Genomic DNA, 21,944 nt, shown 5'->3' on the forward strand with positions numbered 1-21,944 from the left:
AGAAATTTATGATATTCTTGAAAAGTACTGTTTCTGTACTAAGTACCAATTTTGATGGTGGTTTGAAATGACGTTAGCTTGTCCAAAATGGTTTCGCTGAAACGAAGCCCCCTACTCAAGGAAAGATGGAGATTTTATTACAAAATCAAAACAGATTTCGTATATGTAGCCAATCCGTTTCTATAATTTCAGACAAAATTAACAACAGCTGGGACCTGGTTAAATTAAAGAAAAACCGGAGTTCCATGTGACTGAGTACTATAAAGTCGAGTCATATCTTTAAAATTTGTAAAAGAAAATGGAAATCACGATTCATCCAATACAAAACAATGAACCATACTGAAGGTAGGTACACACGTGCAAGTATAGTGACGTCATAAAGGCGACACTTATAGCACTTATTACCCTGTGTTAATATTGTTGACTGTGATATTATATTAATACCCGACATGCTTTACTGTGTATTGCATTATGCATAATTAGTCATAATATACAAATTCTGAAATATATCGCAATAAGCCCACACACAATAATGTTCGTTAGTATATTTACGTATTTCCTGATGAAGATCCGTTGCATGTTAACTGAGTTTTCGATGTTTTCATTCCTCAAATATTTCATACATACTTACTTACCATCCGGTTATATGAATGCATCAATGAAATGTTACTATATTTAACACCAGCGAGATAAAATATGGAATATGAGATAAGAAAGTCAATCGAATAATGCAAAATGTTCAAACTAAATTTGTCGATTTTGTTAGTTAATAATAGAATTTAAACAACTATATACAAAACCTTTAGATAAAAATCAAATATTTTAAGCTTCAACAAAATGTTGCACCCCAGAAAATCTCATAGTTGTAGAGAAAAGATGACTAAATGAAACAATCATTGTTTGTTTTGAGAATTACATTATTAGCTACCAGAACCATCTATGTTCGTTTCAAGAATCATCACTTATAGCTGGTTTACAGAAGCATCACTTTCTAGTTATCCCTTTAAAGCTTTCAATAAAGATAATGAACAGTTCAGATCAAAGAAATAATTAATTATATTAAAAATATTGATAATAAATTTATTATTGCAGATGTTCACCTAGATAATGTACGTTGTATATATTATTAGAAAAAATGATTAAAAAATAAACTGTACTATTGTCATTCATTCTTTAAAATTATCCATCCAGTAAGTCCGTCCATCGCGAAATTTAAATTTCATTATTTCAATTATGATTATGAGAAGCGTTGTTGATAACAAATGTGATTTTCAGCATTGAATATTGCACGTCTACCTCTGAAGGTACCAGATCAATATTTCACTCACGCGGATTTAATTTGTGACCAATTAGATTCATTGATACACGGTATTTGGCGATAATGCAAGAATGAAGAATATCCCTTAACCTTGTTTCTGTGTTTTTAGTATCACTCAAATAAAGTATTAAACATTTATTTTTCTCTGATATTTTTCCCTTGGCCGTAATATTGATGTCACGTAAATCTTATACCCTCAGCCCCTTTCGGATCAAAGAAAAATATTATATATCGTTGGTGAAGACAGTGATTAGCAATGAGCTTTGACCGTTCATACAATCAATGCCATCAAAACATCATCGAAGCAGGTCAAAAGGTTTCGCACTACCAAGTGAATTGTAAAATTAGAAAAGAAAAAAAAGAATTTCAATGTTGGAAGTGGAAGCTTGAAACATATTTGCAAGAGCAATATATATCTCTGATATAAAAAGGTCTAACAGTATAATGGTTTCTTAACTGAAAAATCTATATCTCAACAATGTGCCAATAGAAAAATTACACCTATATTGATGTTCATTTAGCCAACACTATATGAAACTGATTAAAAAGCTTCTATTACAAAAGAGGTGAAATAATCATAAGAGTAGAATAACACAAATATAACAATATCTAATGTATCATAATACAAATAGAAAAATTCTTTTTCATCAAAACATTCTCAATTAACCTAAATTCTTGTCTTCCTGTCAAAGACATTGGAATCAAAGGCGTAACGATTCCAATATAACTTACTAACAATAAACATATTAATCTAAACCCAAACATTCCACATTTATTTCGTTTCTTCTGTCTTTTCCTGCCAATAATTTTGTATAAGTCAATTACCCATAATGCCAAGTAACTGTTAGAATTAATTAGTCGTTGAGTCGTTAATACAGACATTATTAACCCCAATCTTTCTGAACTTTCACTTTATTTTTTTGTCCTAATTAAAACCTGCTGTGCGAGAAATTCCTCATATTTTATGACAGCACAATAATTTCCTTGTGAAGAATAATTCCATTATTAGTTTAGTCAGTTTAATGACCTGTCATTCAACCTCATACTTACACAACTCGTATAGACACGTTTCTCACTTTTCACCTGTGCAATCACATCTGAGTATATTTAGTAGATATAAAGCCATGGCTGGTTTTACTTCGTAGAAGTTAGATGGCGTTTTCAATAGCCCGAAATTTGAGTGTATTCAAGGATTATTGACCACTTTCTTTTACCATAAATGAAAACGTGCTGGAAATTTTAATTTCTGTCTTTCTGTGAAGCGGTAAAATATCTTATGTACGTTCTACCGGGGTGAACGTCTCATCTGGGTCTTGACTAGATTGTAGTATAATTCATTTAATGGATTTAATCGACTTGTTTTTACTAGCATTAATCAAATTAACCATCTATCAACTTTGCCAGTGTTGCCTGCCGTAAAAACTGAAAATATAACATAAGTCAGTTTTACAGACTAATACAAATAGTACAAATAAGGGGTACTAAATTTCACAGGGAACACTAAATTTCATAGGCTGAGTTTCTACAGAGGTCTTATACTCGTGACAGTATTAACCCAGGAACAAATTTAGGTCTACACCGCTGAACAGAAATTCAGCGAGAAAATTAAATAACACATACAAAATAATGCAGAGCACGACAGCATATACAAATACATGATATATTTAGAACAAATAGCTTGTAAAGATGATTCAGTGATTGTATTTACCTCGTTTCCCCAATTAATTGACTAAATACTATGATTATGGTGAAATACTGAAACGGCGTAATTCTTGGTACAAGGTTGCGCATGAAATAGAGATTGGATTTATAACATAGCACAAAATTTGGACTTGGATAATATTAATAAACATGAGTAATAACGAAGCCGTAACATCTCACAATAGCATGATAATGAAGAAACATGCCACTGATTGCATCAGAATGACACTCGGGATATTCGGGATTCAGTAAATATACATCAATGTACAAATCAGCAAGTTAATAACTATTTACCATTTACGTTGTGTATATAACCTTTTAGTCGGAATATGACTGGTTGGCAGACAGATTTGTAAATTATCAGATTATTTTCCTTGATGAGTTAAACAAGCGAACAATTATCAAAAGATATTGCAAAAGACGTTAACACGGTCTAGTGATTAGACAGAATAAGATAGGAGTGTACTGAATCGACTCGTCGATTGAAATTAAATCTTTTGTAAGATGTTGTAATGAGTTGATTACATTTTATATAAGAAAGACGTGTTTTGATACGAACAGGTCTGTTTTTCATCAATATACGAGCCAGAAAGATTTTCTATCCATGTCCGTTACTAGTAGGACTTGGTTAAGAGTAAATTATCCTAATCCTATTTAGGATAGGCTTTCGTTCGAGAATTGTGACAGTACATGGAAGGTCATGTCCATTGATGACTTCAACAGCACATTACTCAAAACGAAGCAAATAGACCAACAGCTGGTGTACACCAAGAATGTCCTATTTACCCTGTGCTCTTCATTGCTCGAAAAAAAAAATATATCCATGGTGGGAATTCTAGCAGTTTCAGTCTTCCTTAACAATCTGTTACTCCAAACCTCTCAATACATTCGATCCCGCAGCACGATCTTAGAAAATTATAAAACCCCCCAAAAAACGTTTTACAAAGCCATCATATGCAGCAATTTATAATAAGATAGCTTGCCAGACAAGGTAATTTACGCCCACTGGCGGCTTTGATTTTGAATAAAAATATTTAGCAGTACAGTAACAATCACCAGTATGAAATATTCAACCTTCAGTCATACACTTCTTTTGAACTCTTTAGGGCGATACTGAATAATATTGAGTATGATTTATTGCCCTTGTTCTTGAAAACATGTTCAATTTTTAGCTCGCGAAATATTCAATCTTCAGCGCGGGACAGAATAATAAAACCAAGTATTGTCAAATCCAGCAACAATCATGCCTTTTAGAGCTAAATTTGAAAGCGTTTTCAAGAACAAGGGCAATAACTCATACTAAATATTTTTCGATTCTTCTGATATTCAATAGGGTTCATCCTTGGGTGATTAAGAACACTCACACAAAGTTTCGTCAAAATCTGTCAAGAAATGTACCTTCTAGAGTGTTTACGAGCTAAAAATTGAACGCGTTTTCAAGAACAAGGGCAATAACTCATACTAAATATATTTCGATTTTTCTGATTTTCAATAGGGCTTATCCTTGGTTGATAACAAACACTCACGCCAAGTTTCGTTAAAATCCATCAAGAATTGTCCCTTCTAGAGTGTTTACGAGCTAAAAAATTGAACGCGTTTTCAAGAACAAGGGCAATAACTTATCCTTAATATTTTTCGATTCTTCTGATTTTCAATAGGGTTCATCCTTGGGTACGAACATTCATACCAAGTTTTGTCAAAATCCGTCAAGAATTGTGTCTTGTAGAGTATTTACGAGCAATTGTGGACGGACGGACAATATACGCCCCCCTTTTCATGTCGGCGTATAAAAAGTGAACGTTAGTCTAATCTTTCATTGGATGGTAGCTCAATGAAGGAAATCACCAACTAACCTTTACTACAAGTTGTGTATCAACGGCAATAACTCAAAACCCTCTTAAAATGCATCCTTTCCGAAGGTAGTAAACTGCAGTCGTTCAGTAACTCCTCATCGGTAACAGCGAATTGAAAAGACTTCTCAATGTCGATCAAGCTATAGTGACTTGGTTTTCATCCAAGGTAATGTCGACACAGATTGATCTATTGGTGAATATACTTGGGAAAGACTCGGAGATCCTTTTGCAAGAACGAAATAGAAGTACAGTATTGGGCTTCCTTTCCTGTAATAAGGTCACTTTATATATTTTGATTTTATTATTCAGACCATATATATGCGTTTGATATCTTGTAAGAAATACCAACTGAAAATGATATACATTATTATATGATATTATACAAATATTATATTCCTGTATCGATCTCTTTTCATACATGTCGATTATGCCTACTTATATATTCTTTTATCCACCCTGGAAAGTCTGTCTGACTAAACCAGAGTTTTCTCTCAAATAGATTCTCTCTGTATCATTGACAAAGAGAGAATGAAGTAAGAATTTCTGGGGAGAAATAAATCTACAACCGATAGTAACTCAGAAATTAAAACTTTTAAAACGAAGACTAAACTAAGCATAACATCACGTTGATCGGTGTATCTGTACAGCATCCATCATTGATATTCCATTCTTCCATATAAGATTCAACAACGGATCTTTCTGTCTTCAGTATGTGATCCTCATTAATTAACGATATAACTTAATGTCATTTATGACAATTTGAATCTTCTAAATTAGGTCACTTGGCATCCACTTTTGTTTTTCAATCCCTGACCTCCAATGTAAGGTTAACATTGAGACCCCTGTGGTGTAACCCCTGCTGACCAATCAAATAATATGACACAAACAGGGATTTAGAAAAAATAAAACTTGTAATAAACAGTAGAAAAAACAATAAAATAATCTCAATTTGGCAGTGAATTAAAAATAGCCAGATGAGGATAATAATTTGTGATAAATACCGAGATCATTTTACCGATAAATACGAAAACTACAAGGTTTTCAACGGATCAAAGGCTGAAGATTTGTCAATAAATAATAACAATAATAAACATATTATTTTATTTATTGCTGAGTAACAATTTGTTTGTCCCTTTCATCCATTTTACTAGCTCACAAATTATAGCCCCACAGCTTTTGGAAATAATTATAGTCAATTATGACCAATTGTGTCCTGTCTTTGTAAAAAGGCCTTCACAGAATATGACGGCTACTTCAGGAAGCTTGAATCAATTGGGCGACGACAGTTATTATTTGGACTATCAGATAACTTAATATAACTCTGCCGATTAATTTTGAGATGAATTCTCTAAAAGTGTTGACAATATTTCCATTTTTAGATTTTTTGTAAGGCATGTGTAGTTGTTTTATGATGAAAGGCTCAAGTGTATGTGATGGCGAACTCCGTTATGTAAGTTCCTCGACTTTACTGTCCATGGCCGATATTGCTCGATATTGCGAAATGGATAATTAGACGAGGAACGTGTCAACGTCCCTCACTTCTATCGAGTATCGGCTCGTTACCTCTTCCACATAAAAGGTAGATGTTAGCAGCAGTTCAACTTGTGATTTCGTCTCGTACTTTCTAGTTCTTGACATGCTATCATGAGTCTTTCATGTGTATCTATGAACTAATGCGAGTCCTAAATCAACCACCATAAATGAGTGCTGTAACAATGTTCATTTCTATGTTGATATAAAAGATACTATCTAAAAGGAATATCTCGTCTAGCTCTAAACAACCCTATAATTTTATTAACTGATTTATGTACTTGGAAAGATTGAATTACCTGTGAATGTTTATTATATACCAGAACATATTATATTATTTAAAACAAAATCAAATCAATCCAAGTCGAGTTAGATATTTCCACATCCTTTGTGCAAGGCACATATAGATTTGGAATTTAAATTTATGTGTGCAGATTTGGTGCATTACCATCAAATCGAATAAATTTTTATTCTTATATTCTTTTTTGCGAATGAAATGAAGTAGGCCTTTATAGTAGTAAGTAATTAGATTCATTACAAACTGCAAGAAATGAGAAATTGCCAGAATATGCAACAGAAAACAAACAATAAAATGGGTAAGTGGGATGAATTAAAATCTTAAATTGCGAAAGCTTTAAAATATGAGTAGCATGGTCTTTGTTCAACCTTTCATTTCATATATAGGTATAATTTTGTTATGAGTATTAAATAACATAATACGGTCGATAGTTTCATGTTTAACTCTTCGGCCTTGTGACAGACTACTGTTTCGCCGAAAACAAAGAAAAAAACCCAAAAGTTGTATCGTTGTTCTTATGTTGCACAATAACTTGTTCTGGCACTGAGCCACAATTTGATTTTAGTGTTAAAGGACGCATGCTTAAAAACACATATGCGTAGGCTTGGTTGTGAGTCATTGAATACAAATTCGTCGCCGAAATATATTATGTCTGTATAATTTTCCATATCCATATGCCGTAGTGGTAACGAAAGCGAAATGATATTGAAATCTTCGTTTCATTTATTCAAAAAATCAACTCAGTTTTGATGCGTGTTATTTTCCAATTTTGCAATCCTGTTGCCCATCTATAGCAATAGCCTACATTTAACTTGTTGTCATGCAAAAACAACATCTCAATTTTACCAAACCATTCGTATGATTAAATTGACGTGGTTTATTATTACCATGAACCATTATGATTAAGGAAGTACTCAGAGGAAATGTAATGGTCCATTAAAATGAATTATAAATGTGGATAAAGATATTTTGCCCTAATTTAGGTCTGAATTAATCTGCAATCAAAGCCTGATCTACATCCTAATATTAATTGTATATTTATCTTTATTTATTTCAAAATCAACAGAGATAACTTTCTTTACCAACTCAATTTGCAGTCACCACAAACGTATACTCTCATCAGACTCTTTTAATTTCAGAGCACCGACTTCGAACCAATGACTATGTCGCTGCGTATTACATATTTTTTTCTGGCACAGAGCCCAAGCTATTGTTACCAATGCACAAATGCTTAGTCATAGTTCATGCAATATTTTAAAGGGACATAGCCACTCGGTTATGTTTAGGTGGGTATCGAATTGTTAAAATTTCTCAATTATTTCATTTAATGGCCTTACTGTTAATAGACTAGTTTATCAACAAGATTATGTACGAGCTTTCCATTTTTTGTTTTTTTGTTTGTTTTTTGTTTGTTTTTTTTTTGCAATCACAAACACTAAAACTCATAAAACCTGTTTTAAAAGGTTATTTTCAAGTTATGTTGATGATGACCTCAAACTCGCCTAATATCATTGCAGTTGAATTTTTGTCTAGTTGAAATCGTTAAATGCAGTTTAAATCATATTTTATGATGATTTAAAATCCATTTTATCAATATTAATTTGGGGACGAAAACAACGATGGAAACTGACATCATCTACGACTTTCTAAATGGTATCCACAAACTAACAATCATATTTTCATAAGGCAAAATTGTTATTGTATATGATATTTATCTAAGTAAATGACAGAAGACCCCTATTTATTACTCTTATTAGTCATCCCTTAATATGAGGTTGTCAAGGCGTTGGCACATGTTTAATAACAAAGATAATGCTCAATGAAACTTCGAATTGTGTATATTGCGATACAGTAATTATCCCCTTGAATAAGTGTGAGTACTTTCAATAATGACATAATCATTTAAAATAAGTAAATTGAGTAAAAAAAATACCATATAAAACACACCTGGCCAACTTTACTCTGTTGTTTGATAAGAGATCACTTGTTTGTTTCTCTTTGTTGAGTCGTCTTGACAACTGCATTTTTTTCTCCACATTTTGTCAAGTTATTGATATTTTAGAAGACGACAAATCTCCGTTTTATGTTACTATTTCAATTGATTAGGCTATCATCTTTTTTAACATCAGATTTATTGTGATGCCCTTATATGGATGTATTACTATAATTATGCATTCAAATACTTGGTGTTAAAAGTTTGATCTATAACTACATATAGTGAAAGATTTATATCAGTCCTAATTGTATTTTTTATAAACCTGTAGTGCTCTTTGTCAACAAGTCACCAGACCAGCTCCAAACAAACAAATGCCCAAGCGGAAGTATAAGATAGACCTCTTAAAAACCAGCAACATTATACCTAGTGTATGAAGATGTCACCAATCACGAAGGGCCTTTTGTGATAAAGCTTTATTTTGCGATTAATGACCATCGAACACCTCATTTAAGTGGTCTTGCAGGAACCCCGGAGGTCTGATTAAAAATTGGTACAGTGCAAATTGATATTTGTATATATATATATATGAATTACAGAATTAGACCCAGAAGTTTTCAGGCATTATGATAATCATATTTGATAGATAAGAATATCTAGAAGTTGCAAATTAGTATTTGGGTAATATTATTTACATGGTTAGACCGGAAGTTGTAGATATAATATCTCGATTAAATATGATTATGTAGGAAAAATGTGCCAGGTCCGTAGCTACAGGAGACAAGGGTCGAGGCAGTGACCCCCCCCCCCCCCCTCCCCCCATATGGATTGACCACTCTTGATAGAGTTCTGACAACCGACCAATTCCATTACTGCAACTTTCACAACACTGCTTACAGTGCTAATGTGTGTATGACCTTGTTCCCTTCCGGTACTAAAATACTTAAAGTCTAAACCGATTTGACTATCAACCTTGGTAAAGTAGACAGGTTTATGGTAATTGACTGACTGAACTGGCAATTTACTCTTTTCATTTATTAATCAAAATAAAAAAAAACTGTTTGTCTAAAAACGCCATGACGTGATATACCAAAAGTAGGTCAAGAAGAGATTCGATTCATTAGCTACAAACCGGAAATCACTTCCGTCTCAGAAAAAAAGTCTAAAAAAGTTGATTTGTTCAGTGAAGGCGCCTGAAGCTGTCTACTTGTTATTTACATAATAGTTTGACACACTAGTGTTAATATATAAAGTCCATCTCATTTCGCCAACTACTAACTCAGTAGACATCTGATGACATACGGTTGTTAATCTTTTCAAGGTCAATTTGTACTGGGTTCTTTCAGCTTGTACTATAGAAACCGAAATAAAAGACACATTACAACATGAGACGAGAGAACTTGAAATGGGGAAATATTATTATTTGAAAAGTAGTATTATGGAATATTTGAAACTAAATTAAATTTATTAATTACGACTGATGCAGAAAGATGCTTTATCGGTAATTACGCGTGCATATTGCGCTCACAGTTTTCGTAAGTATCGGGTCTATTTAAACATGATTGATATGTCTGAAGTAACCTTCGTCTATTATGTAGTGAACCCTGGCCTAGTCAACATCTTATATTATTACACATGAATAAACAATCAAATTACAGATTTTCAACTTTATAATTCTAAAGGTTTTTATATACAATTATCATAAATTAAACACCTGCAAATATCAGTTTTGTTATTCAAATTTTAATCTTCTTATTTGTATTGGTTTTGTTTAGTTTACTATAATAGTGGGCTTGGTTCAATGATCATATCATTTTATGCCCTGTTGTATTAATACGCTCAAATTACACGGCGGATTCAAATAATATATAGTAAAGATCATCACGCGAAGAACAAAGCTTTAACATTACACTTTTCGGTAACGCCTTTCTCATGCATTATACGAGAAAATCTTAATTATTAGTTTGCAATAGCAAGGTTGATTCATTAACTTCAATTGATAGAGAAAATAAAAGAAAGTATGCTAGTGTATTCATTGTTTCAAGCAAACAGGATAAATTGTTACTTAAATGTATGCCTACTCTTCTGATACCACTTTTCATTATGATATACTTCCTCACTTATGATTGATATACTTCCTCATGTGAAAAGTTTATTAGCTGCTACCAATGTTTCGCCAAAATATTGTTTGGATTTCGGGCTTTGTTTTCCGATCCGGATCGTTATTACTTGGTTTATTTATGTATAATATGTCCCTCAACACGAGGGTTGAAGGCCATAGTCGCAGAATGGAAGTGAGTATTCCGGAAATCCAATGTTAGATTGGACTACAAAAGTGCCATTAACAGCATCCAGTAGAGGCACCGTACTAATGTATCAACCCAATCATTATTGTTTACAAACCAAAGATTTGCTCTATTAAAACTCTGACATTTAATCATGTAAAATGATGTTGTAATTAGAGAAGTACGTTTATTTTCTGACCCGGATAACCCGTGTTTGACAAGTGAAACTGAAAAATGGCTCGCGTCCAACTTCAATAGAAACTTGGCACACAGAATTGACAAGCTGACATCCAACACTGTGATTATATCAATATGATTTTTCTAACGAGGTTAACATAATATTACATTGTTCTATTTCTATATTGTAATTATTGTGACATTACGATTGACAATGTTCATATTGAAATGACCATTTTCTTAAAATAATTTCATTTAACGTCATATTTATACATTAAATATATGACTAGATGCACGAAACAAGTCTATTTCTCCCTTATTACCGACTTATATTAAAACCTCTATTTTAATATTTGGCACTGATTGTCCTGATATTTCCACTGATATTTTCCGTAGAGTCCATACCTTCTTCGAACTTTCAAAAAGGTTTTGATAATCCACCTCAATTCCTGCAAGTTCTTTTCAACATAATATGTTCTTTTACCATATATTACCTTTTTGTATAAATATTTCATTATTATTACTATTATTAACACCCATAAAATGTATTTCAAATGTTTGGCAAGTGTGTGTAGCAAGTTGTACATAACGATACTGTATATACGTTTGTATTCTAATCCAGTTGCCATCTTTTTGATATTATAACTAATATAGTTAAATGATTGTAGAGAGGGGGGTAATATAGGCGTAGTCTGTTCCCCAATCCTTTTCATAAAGTTTCTTTAAATATATACTTATGAATAAAATATTGTTTACAAATAAATAAAACTAGAGCCACACGTGGCACAGAGTGGGACTGAAAAATCTGAAAAAATCAACCTTGGCATAAGTTAAATGATATTCTGAATGTTATGTTGTGTTTCAAATTTAAAGCTTTAAAGATGTAGGTCAAGAGAAGACAATAAAGGCCAAAATCGAAAATTGAAAATATGGAAATTTTAAAACCCTTTCCTTTTTTAGAACTATAAAGCTGAAACAACTGAGCTATTAACACAAACTGGTCAAAAGGATGAGGTAAGTGTGTGCAAAGGTCCTTTTTGAACAAATGTATTCTATGCGAGTTAAGCCCCTTCCCCAAAATGTAAACAATTAGTAATTAAACCCGGATGTGCCACGCCTACCTCAACTTTTTTGTCATAGTTGAATTCATATTCAAATTGTTTAGTTGGGTTCCAAAGATCAAGGTTCTACATCAAATAGGTCATAAGATATAAATAAAACAAGCTCAAAGAGATACAAATATTGTAAAAAACACTCAAATTTGAAAAAATCACGAATTTCAATTTTGCTTTAAAAAAACGATTGTTATATATCTATGTAAAGTGCATGAGAAGCACATTAGGAAACCGAAAAAATTAACCCTCTAGGTTAATAAGGTCACGTGTTAGAGCAGTCCAAAGTTCCGAATTCGGCTTTTTTCGGACAGCTTTAAACCGGAAGTACATGTCGGAGGTCAAATGTCAAAGTATCAAATGATAGCCAAGGTCAATGACCTTTGACCATATAAAGGTCAAGGTCATCAAAGGTCAAGGTCGTGAGAAATAAGCCGTCAAACTTTTAAAAATTTCAACTGGAAATTGCAAAAAAGCACAAGCGAAAATGAAAAATCGTGCTCTTTGAAGGTTATTTATTTTTTCTTTCATTTGACACCAAAATCATCTAAATCGGATAAGCCGTTATCTCGGAATAGATTTTGATGCATTTTAGGAAAATCAAAATGGCGGCCAAAGTATCACTTTCGGAATGGATTTTATTTCAAAATCGGCTGTAGAATAACGATGGGTACCCATGATTTCAATTTCAATTTATTTGTAACACCGGAAGTTATTCAACCGGAAGTTAAAATCGATTTACAGTTTAAACCGGAAGTGATGCAAAAAATTTGACAGTACCGTTTTGTTTACTGTAACTGTATCTTTGCTTAAAAAATTTCATTTAATTTCAATTAATCGAACAAAAAATAAAAAAGTTGAAAAAAACAAATGTCGAGTTTTGAAATTTTTAAAGTGCTTTTCTTTCAGATTTTGCCAGTAGATTCCAAAAATGCAAACCCAAATGAAATCGACCCAAAAATACGACTTCCAGAGCCGATTATCTATTCTTGCATATATTGAACTGTGGCACTTCCGGTTTTGCAAAAAAGTTCCAAAATAAATTTATGCACATCGTCGCCTATATCTAAGGTTCGTGAATGTTGAATGGTTACTGCAACTCATGCAGTCTAAGCTCAGGAAGGTGTAAAAATCGAAATTGACATTTCGATAACAAACTGGAACTTTGCTGAAGCAGTGTAGTGTAGAAATCTTATATACAATGTTGAATGACGAAATTCTGTTTTGAACTTTTGTTTTGTTTTCATTGTCAATTGATGCTATGACCATGGGCAATGTAGCTTTAGTACAACATACGAAGTTTATAAAAATGATGTCTATCGATTTTCAAAATGATTAGACAAGTTTGAACTGAAGTCTTTGAATGGCATGTATCAATTGTGAGTACGATATATAGACACAGCTTTATGGAACAACAATCACTGGTTATACATCGTTTCGACGTGTTTCCCCCGTCGTCCTCAGGCACATAATGATAAGTTGATAATGTGAGTTGATTTGCCACATCTCATAAATTTTCTCGAATTTTAAGTTTAGTAGCATTGCAATAAAAGTGGACCATCTAGATTTTCTGCATCTACGCTAGTCTAAAATTGTCAGAAAAGGTTAGCGATAGTATGTTTCGGACTATTCTGACATTGTGGTAAGAGTTATCGCTCCTTAACTCGATTTCCGGTCATTGAAAAAAAAAAAACACAATAGGCTTACGTTACCAGTATGTCGCTCCTAAACAAGCCAGGACCAGAAAAACGTGCTTTTCAATTCGCGAATATCAAGTCTCAAATGACCTGGCGAGAGGGCTGAGGCGGTCTGCCTTCGGCGGAGGATTCAAGAAACCCTTATTTTTAAGAACTGAATGAGGAAAAAGTCCTTATTAATAGCAGCCTTTGGAGTAGTAACGTAATAAAAGGCTTTAGTGAAATGGTTTTAGAAAACCTCTTTATATTCCATTTAAATTCCAAGGGTATTCTGTTGATTGATCATCTTAAAAGGATAATTTTTAACTCATTGGCCATCCTTATTCACCTGATTTTGTCCAGTTAGAAATCATCCTGAATCCTAAAAGGAAAAAAGAACCAGACGGTTGCAATTATCATAGTTGTGATGACGTTGTGTATGACTTTGTTTTAGCGTGGCTGAGGAAAATGTCTTCTCGACCGGCATCCTGACCATGCTTGCATCATCAACCTGGAAGAGTAGGACTGAAATTGTTACAAGTCTTTCACAGTTAAGTTAAGAACCTTTCAGCTAGCCAACGTACTTTGTATTCAATTTCTTTTTTTTAATAATGATTTAGCCTTCTAGCATGAGGCCTACAAAATACAGGTGGTCAACCTCATGTATGCAGTTTAGAAAAATATCAAATCTAAAAACAGTCTGATTTTTAAAATATGGTCACCATACCTAACCATAACTTTGCTCTTAGAAAAATTAACAAGAAAAGGGTTTTAAAATGTCTTGCAAATGGCTTCTATCAAATATGATTCGAGGTTGAATAGATTGAATTGGTTGTATGATTAATTGGAAGATTTTTGTTGTATGGTGAACAAACATAGTAATAAAACAAATGTTATAGTAGAAATATCCACCATATTGAAAACTAGTGTAGAGGCTAACGGGATTTACCAAAACATTAAAATTTGTCTTCTTTTTTGGGTCGACAACCTTATGATGTATTATCTGTCAATGTAACTGGGACATTTTGCTAAAAATAGAATGCTCTCGGAAACCCCCTTCTATTTTTATTGCTTATGCCATACCTCATTGCCAACGTGTAGCTTTCAATTGCACAGTATCATGCGTTGTAGGCAATGTTTACTTTGTAATTAGTACACCAGTACAATACTAGAGGCCATCTTGGTTTATTGAATTATGAACATTGAGCGTGTTGACATTTCATTTAGATTTAATAACTTGGAAGCAAACCACTATCATTTTCGATACTTTCAGTGAACAGCCGACAAATGACAAGCAGACGTGCGGATGACGTGTATCACGTGATCACAACAAAAGGGCGTGTTTCTCACATAGTCAAGATTTTCCAGTCGTTAAATCTTAATTGATTTTCATTTTAATACACGTTAATCCACTGGATGATCTGAACGCATTAACGTGTGAGCTAAATAGACAAGCGTGATAGAAACAAATATATTTTACTACATGGTTTTACTACGGTACAAATAAAAAGTACTGTGTAACTTTAGCGAAAGACAATATAAGACACATTGAGGACATTGAGCTATTGTTTTAATGATAAAACGTGAAGAAATGTACGCACGAGAAACCATGTACCAGGAAGGTAAGATCACTTTTTGTTTTTTCTGTGTTCTTGTACTCTCTATTCACTTTTTTTCATTCAGTAATTCAACGAACCGTTATTTTGATCTCAATAACTAACACGCGTATCAAACAAAATACTTTCTTTTTAATTTCAACCGGAATTAGAGAGGATTTTGGCCATTTGATAAAACATTTGGCTCATTTTTTTTAACTTTTATGGATTTTACAACTTCAGTATTGAATGAAATTGAATTTTTGAAGTAAGTGTTTTGGATTTTCTAATTTGATTTAGTTTCTGCGGTTGTAGAAAGATATCTTAATATGATTAAAACATAAGCCAATTGTTTAAAACCATTAACGTCGATATTAAATATTGATATGGTTGCTTATATTCTGAACGCTCTATTATGTGTGTATAACCCATCAATTAGTTTCAGACCAGTTTCTACCTTAGTTAATTAAGAGAACAAGAAAACAATATAATAAGTCATTGACCTCCAGTTGATCTTCTATATTTTTTATACATGAATATTTATACTAGAAATCTAGTCGATGCCTTCAGAGTATTAAGTAATATATAAAAGCTGTAGTAAATATGTGAGTCGCAACGTGTATGTAAATGAAGGCGGCAAGAGTAGTTGCACAGTGGCATCAGGTGTTAATGGCAGGTTAGCATTAGCGATTAGCTTTATTGTAGAATCTAGAATGCTACATTTTAAAATTAATTTTAACTGATTAAGTTATTAGTATCGAAGGCGTTTAAGTTATTTGTATATGTGTTAGTAAATAATATAGGTAGAACAATTATTTAGGTAAAACGCCATAGAATATGTTATGAGTTGAATATCTTATAAGTTGGTTGGTGTTAATATGAAACCCGTTAAATTATAAACTATGATTCCACCCGAAAATTTTTATTTGATTTCAGGAGTTTTATTTTGAAGAATTTTATGTGAAACATAGGCATGTATATCATATATTTCTCTCGAACTTCATGTCAAATACACATCTGGTTGTTAACTTTTGCACTAGGGTGGTCTAGGTGCTATAAAATACACATTCAGTTTATATTTGATTTAGAAAACGACGTGATTATCTAAGATGTTCATTGTCTGAGTATCTCTTATTATTGAATCACAACATTTAATTTTGTGCATTGAGTAAACTTTTAAAGGTCATACTGTTTAATGATCTCAATTTTAAGTCATAACATGAAGAGTAAATTTTACATCTATTCTTACATCTCTCACATGAGCGCAAATTCAGGGTCCTGGCTCCGTTTATCAAAATTTGAGATGTAACTGATTGAAAGGATTTGAATGGGTGCCAAAAAATAAAGATAATATTTAGTCACGTGAGTAGGCCTACTAGTATCAATTCTCAAAAATATAATATGCCTTTCTAATTGAAAAATTTTGATGTAAGCTTTAGGGCATATATATAATAGAAATATTTTTTTTGACAAATGATTTTTACTCCCCTTCAAATTCTTCCTTCCGTTCTTCATATCTTTCTTTATCGAACGTTATATTGCGCCCAGTGGTGTTTCTATGCCCATACACAACACTTTTAAATTTGTTTTCATTTTACATAATAAAAGAATAGCCTATGTCCACCTAGGTTATTTTGTTGACCCTGCTCGGCCCTCCCACTGATATTTCCAGAAACGCCACTAATTGTGCTTGAAAGATAAGAGCATTTCATCAGCTTGGTTGATGTTAAGTAATGTCATATTTCGCTTTAGTTAGTTACACCGTCACCCACATAAACCATGTCTTTCGACTATTTTTACTTTTTTTTATTTTATCAATAAGTATTCGCTATATAATGCTCATTTAATGTTACTATACGCATTTGCCATTGTTATGACATGTATTTTTCCACTACCAATAGCATTTACTATTTTTATACAACCAGTAGGCTAGGTCTAACATTACCGTACATTACAAGTAACATTATTAATGGTGTACATTTACCACTATTAGTAGGTCCATCAATTTTATTTACAACTATCATTGTACTTCACAAATAACAGTGCTATCTCACAAAACTTTACTACTAGTACCGCTACTATGTTCATTACAACTATACGGAAGCATCTTACCATCGGCTTAGCATTTCGTGGCCACGGCTTTTTATTTCGTGGCCACGACTTAGCTATCTCGACTTGCTGCCTCCCATTTTGAATAAATATGTCATATAAATCGTACTTGCTGTGAAAAGGTGGTGCTCATAGATTATAAGGAAAGGAATGGACTTTTAAGGATGTATTTTGATATTGGAATGTCATATAATGATATCGCCATCATTCTGGCTCATAGACACAGTATCATTTTGAGTGTCAGACATATAAAAAGAGTCGTGGTCGCGAGATACTAAGTCGTGGCCACGAGATGAGATTTTTTTTATTCTGTATTATATGTCCCCTCTATGCTTCCGTACAGCTAGCATTACTATCTCATTCACTTTACCACTAACAGCACCATTACCACGTACCATTCATATAGCATTATTAAATGATGTACATTTACCAACACCATCTGTAGGGTCTGTGCCATTACCCTTACTATATCATGTACCTTTACCTCCGCCAGTACAATTACCATGTACATTACAACTAACATTACTAAATTACTATTACAGTCCTATATTTATTACTATCCTTACTTATCTATTAATGTAGTTATTAATGTCACTAGGAATGCCCTTTTTTGCCCTGGACAGGAAATAATTCATATATACTATTTTGATAAGTAACGCCTATATGGTGATAATATCTGTGCAATAAAAAAAAGGTATTCCAAATGACATTTTGGAAACTACGTATATAGGTAAGTAAGGATATATATTTAAACTGTAGATATAGATACTGTATTATCATATGATGATGGGTTACTACAAGTTACTAGAATCTTCTCTCCGGAAAAATGACCTGAAATGGTGCAATACCCTTTATATTTAAATGTCATGATCTAACTGTAAAGCTTTATTTAAAGGTACAATATATTTTCTTTATTTTTGACCTTCAGGCGAATTTGAATGAGGTTTGAACGCATTGTCGAAACTCTTATACTGTCTACCCACACCAACAGGAAATTCACCCTACCGAGTGTAAATTTTCAGATATTTTTCTGAGGCGAATAGAGGAAATCTAGGTAGTTGTAGGAATATGTGGCATTAAATTCAGCCATTCTAAATTACTGGAAAAACCCTCATGATTGCTTAAACAAAGCAAGGTTTCGTGAACAACATGTACATGTATATAATTAAAGAATAAAACCTTTCTTAGCTAATGCCGTTAATGTTGTTGCACATAATTGATCGGTGAATAATACCAGTACAGTATTCAAATTAATACATTATTATGTATCATTTCAATGCTATTTAAATATTTACAATTATATTATCATAAAATCGTTATAATTGTACTAGGAATATTTTATAAATATAACTTTAGAAAACCCAACCCTATTAATTATAACCATCCTGTACTGTTTGACATAATTTAGAGCATTAACGTCAATAATATAATATAGTATACTTTCAAGTACTTCAGAGTAAAGTATATACCATGTATTTCGGTATCTCTGGAGAGATAGATAAACACAAATAATCCAGTTACTAGATATCTTTTGAAAAGATTTATTCTATTATCATGTCCTAGGTGAATAGTTCTGTATTGATTTCACCTTCAGTTAAACAAATTATGTTTGTTTTCATTTTTATCTTTTTTTGCGGATCATCGCCTTTAAGTGCGTTGTAGTAAAAGAAATCGGGTGCATTATAGTAAATGTATGTATTGAGGCGTTTGTTTACGACTTGTCATATATAGTAAATGTAAATACCCGCCACGTGTTCGGTGGGATTTCCTTTAATAATATTGTTACGAAGCAGTCATATCTTTTCATTTTTAAATAATAGATTTTCAACGCTGCAATATGAGTCAAACTACACTGTACATTAAACGAATGTCAACAAGTTTAACAACCCACGAATTATGCAACGAAGCTCATGACTGTAACGAATGGTATGTTACCAATTCTTAACTAAGTAATGAATATATAATATTATATTAGAATAGTGCACATTTTTTAAGTCGTCAGACAGATATCTTCATGAAGACTTTTAAGATATTTGGCTTCTTGACTTTCTTGCTTTTATTCTCAATAGAGTCGTTATTAAGTTGTCATATTTGATACATCTCGTCAATTATCCCAATGTACCCCATATACCTTCAATATATTCCAGTGCCAAAAAACTTGTGGAATTTTTATCTTAATCTTGACATGTCTGGTGATATTTGGCATTCTTTATAACAGTATATAGATATAATTATCTGGTATTGCTCTTTGTTGTATTGATATACTTTACACACTTACATTATATATTAAAACATTTCATACTATTTGTTATGTCTATTTCAATACTCTTCAACCAAAGTAAGTATAATTAAAGCCACTATATAAATCGTAAATAACTCAGACATGATCTGTGATAATACTGTGACTTATTTTTTGTCGTCTTAATCAATTGCTGGTTTTGTTGCCGTATCGAGATAAGTAGTGGTGTAAATTGCTTGTTTTTTTGTGTGTATAATCTAAAAAGGTAGAAATGGACTCATAAAAAGTTACCGTTGTTAAAACTGCTTATTAGCAAATGTTATTGTATTCTAACTTTATAGGTAGATAAAATCAAAGTCATAACCAAAACATCCAACTGGTTAATGCTTTACGGCAAAATAGTGGCCTCTAAAATGCATTTACTGCAATACCACAGGGACATTGGCCTATATTTTCATGGAGGTACATTTTTTTCAGTCATGTTATTATTCATGTCATAAAAAGACTCCTACTTCAGAGTGTTTTAATAAGACTACGTTTTATTTTCAGTGTATAATTTAACTAGGTTTATAATTTGTATATGGATGTACAATACCTTAATTATAAATCTCGTCTGGCCGATAGAATTGTTTCTCAAGCTGTTTTATAACCAGTTAACTATCTGGTGTTTCATTAAACATGAAATTTGTGTTATCTAATATTTTATTTTATAATAAATGGTGTACTTTAATACTTTAATATCTTATCCAGAACCTTCCAATACAGGTATCCTATTCTGCGTAACTGAACGATTCTTCACAATCCTATCTCTTATAATCTATGATGCTTTCAAACTCTATGTAATTGATCATGATCAAAGTTTATTAGTACACTACGATTAACTAAATAAGTACACGTATCATGTCTTTTTGTTAATAAATATCACATGCAAAGATATTTCTGCTGGAATAGAATTGTATTGAAATTGCGTTTCAGGATGTATCGATTATGAAGTTCTGTCACTTATGCCTGAAGTAAAATTTGTACAAAAGCTACTGCAATGATTTTCATCGAAAAGGCATCAATCGCATAATCCCTGCAAAAATACATCGAACAATAAATTTCCCTCTCCATTTCAATTTTCACCGTTTTGCTCCTATATAAGCTGAATATTGAACGTCATGCATGCTCTAGCGGTATCTGTTTTACAATTTTTGCTATATTTATTTTGCACTAAGAATCCTTGCTTCTGAGGCTAAAGTACGATTGATAAGACCAGGACCAAACGGGTGGTGAACGTGTGGCTTTAAATCAAGTATTTTTATGATTTATGTTATTACTTTTACAGCCGTATTAAATTGCCTGTAATAAAATTTTGTCCACATATTAGACTAATTATAAATGAAAATAAGGTCAAACATCTTTATTGTTATATATCATATTAAGTAACACTGGAATACTAACCAGACAGACATAAAATAGATGTTTAAAAAGTACATTTACTTCGGCTTTTTTTTTTGCCGTTGATTGAATGAAGATCTTAACCTGTTATTGTAATTAAAAGAGATCTTGTTAATCTAACTTCTGTTATTGGGACCTGGATATTCAATGTTAAAAACAAAGGCGTGGTTTCTCATTTTTAAAACTGAAGTTATCTGCTGGTAAAGGAAACATTATAAGACTATGCCTCTATAAATCCTTTGCAGGACCTGTTTTCTTATTGGTATGCAGTAAACAAAATGGTTTGGCAAACTCTGACATCTGTATGTACAATAGCCACCTTTCCAAACCAGTCATCTGTGTTTGATTTTTTACTCATTTTTACAGAAAGTAAACAAACGTTTTTACCATTTCTGTGTCATAGTGTTTATCATTTACACTTCTGTTGATTCTGTAGTAAAATTGTTATTTAGTTAAACTTGGATGACGTCATTTCCGACCTTTGACATATCTCTACTCTTTGAAGTAGGCCATTAAAGTGTAACCATTGAGTTGTATAATTTCTGAGTGCAACTGGTCACTCCTGCCCTCGATGTGTGAATAGTATCACGCGATAATCAAAAGCTTTTACTCAAGAATGCCCCTAACACCGTTCTTGATGTTGCACATTCTTACATTGATAATCTGTATCATGGCAAA

Source organism: Lottia gigantea (genome assembly GCF_000327385.1).
Source record: "Lottia gigantea unplaced genomic scaffold LOTGIsca_50, whole genome shotgun sequence".
Classification (NCBI taxonomy): Eukaryota; Metazoa; Mollusca; class Gastropoda; family Lottiidae; genus Lottia; species Lottia gigantea.